Below are 2,067 nucleotides of genomic sequence, written 5' to 3' on the forward strand. Positions count from 1 at the left end.
CTACACACAGACTCCAGTACTCACAGAGAAATAACCGGACCCAGACGAGAATCACCCCAGACAAAACCCACACTCAGATAGACACAAGCAGTCATGCAAGCACCAGCACAGAAACACCCGGGTACTAGCGAATCACTCAGCTACAGACTGGTGTAAGAACACCGCGGTTCCCAATGTGCGCGCATGGACCCTTTGGGTGCTGGTGAGACGCGCCACGCTGTCCCCAGACCCAAGCGACTTCCCCATCCACCCACCCAGGCCGCCCCTCCCTCCAGACTGCCTGGCTTCTCTCCTCCTCTCCTCTTCCTCCTCTGCCTAAAGATGTAGGAAACACGCCTCAGAATCAACCCGGGCGCTCGGCTCCTCCCTCCCCGCCCCCCGGCAGCCTCTCCCCCATTCATTTTCGCCAGTCGCCGGCGAGGTCCCTCCCCCTGCCTAGCCCGGCCTCCGCCGCTCCCCGCCTGGAGACCGCGGCGTACTTGGACTTCCCTCTCCATTCGCCAGCCGCCTCGCTCCGGGTCCCCACCGCTGCGAACTGATCTGGCGCGGGGGGAGAGGAGGAGGAGGAGGAGAGGGAGGAGGGGGAGGACATCATTGGTGAACCAGAGAGCCAGAGAGCCTGAGAGCCCGAGGCAGAGGGAGTAGTGACCGCCTTCCGGAGCCGGGATTCATGCCTGTCCTCGGGACCAGCCAAGGGGACTTTACGGCTGAGTATGAGCCAGGCTGCTAGAAGCCAGGTACCCCCACGCCTGCAGTCCCCGCGCCGTCCCCGGTATGCGAGCTGGACGCAGGGCTCTCCCAAGTTCCCACCGAGCCGAATAAAAATCGTCTGCCCGCAGCTCTCCTCCAAAGACGGACATTGACTCCAGGTAAGGCGATGCCGGGTGCAGCTCCCAGCAGCCCCGCTGCCCTTGGAGCCGGCCCCGGACCGCAGTCGGGGCGCCCCCGCTCGCACCTCCCTTCCCCCTCCTGGCACCCTGGTCCGCTCTGCCGCCGCTAAGTCCTCTCCAGTTCCGGGGACTAGGGTCCCTGTAGCTTGGACCCCAAGGGTTAAATGCGGGTTTTAGTAAGTGGCGTATGTGTCCCCGCGCGCTCCCGACGTGTGTACCATGGTGGGAACTTAATGTGGTGCTAGTGTGTGTCTGCGTGTGCGGCATGGTTTGCGTTTGATGCGTGTGTGTGTCTGTGTGTCTGGTGTCTATGTAAAGGAGAAGAGAGGTCCTATAACCTACTTTCAGCGAGATGTGTGTGCATGTTTGTTCCTATGTGTTTGTATGTGTGCGCTTCTGTGTATTTTTAATTAGGTCTCCCCAGCTTACGCGGAATGCAATGGGGTCCTTACTACAGGATCACGTAGCCATCACGAAGCCCGCTATGGACTTCTTCTTGAGACGCTGGGCTTAGGTTTTGGGAGATCTTGGGTAATAGATGGAATGTTTTTTAGCTTAATGTTGATACCCTTGAAGGGAAATTCCTCCAAACGATGGAGACGGTGCTGCACACTTGGACCCATCGTTTAAAATGAAAGAGACATGTCCAAACCCAGAGGCAAACGAGATGCTGTCCCTTTAAATTCCACACTGGGCAGACTCCAGAATTCTGATGGGAATTTGGAGACACCAAGACACTGGACATGGAGTGAGAGGGAAAGAAGGAAATCAACGATCTCCTTAACTGGTGTTTGGCAAGTCTGGAGTAGATAGATGTGCCCTGTCTCTCTCTGTTGTAACCATTGCATCACAACAACACCTCTTGTTCCTGATTTTGAGGAGGTGGGAAATCTAGGCAAGTTCGCACAGATCCCCTCAGGGGAAAGGAGAATGCATCCTCTGATGACTTACTCCTCCATCACAGCTGTTCAGGGTACCAGAAAAAAATATCATTTGGGGGCAGCTCTGGGAGCTTGAACAGAAGATTGATAGGGTGCTATCCTAGGACATACTCTTTTTGCCTTCCCCATCTCAGGCAGGCTTGGAAAGCCCCAAAAGAATCTCTTCCCAAACTGCTTCTCAATGGTTCCAATGAAGTTAGGAAGATACAGGAAAAAGGCAGAGCATGATCTCTCTC

The 2,067-nt window shown here is 56.0% G+C and overlaps 1 protein-coding gene across 2 annotated transcripts in view; it reads left to right on the top strand.

Moving 5' to 3' along the window:
- The first annotated feature begins 500 nt into the window (after positions 1 to 500).
- Brinp1 (BMP/retinoic acid inducible neural specific 1) overlaps positions 501 to 2,067 on the top strand; it is a 185,342-nt gene continuing 183,775 nt past the window's right edge. Inside the window, exon 1 of one of the 2 annotated variants that reach the window (XM_008833478.2) lies at positions 501 to 869. The gene's annotated coding sequence lies outside the window, so the exon portion shown is untranslated. The remainder of the gene's footprint in view (positions 870 to 2,067) is intronic. The other variant, XM_029563717.1, reaches the window with a different exon arrangement.

This window comes from Nannospalax galili, unplaced genomic scaffold, assembly GCF_000622305.1.
Source record: "Nannospalax galili isolate Female #2095 unplaced genomic scaffold, S.galili_v1.0 scaffold34, whole genome shotgun sequence".
Lineage (NCBI taxonomy): Eukaryota > Metazoa > Chordata > Mammalia > Rodentia > Spalacidae > Nannospalax > Nannospalax galili.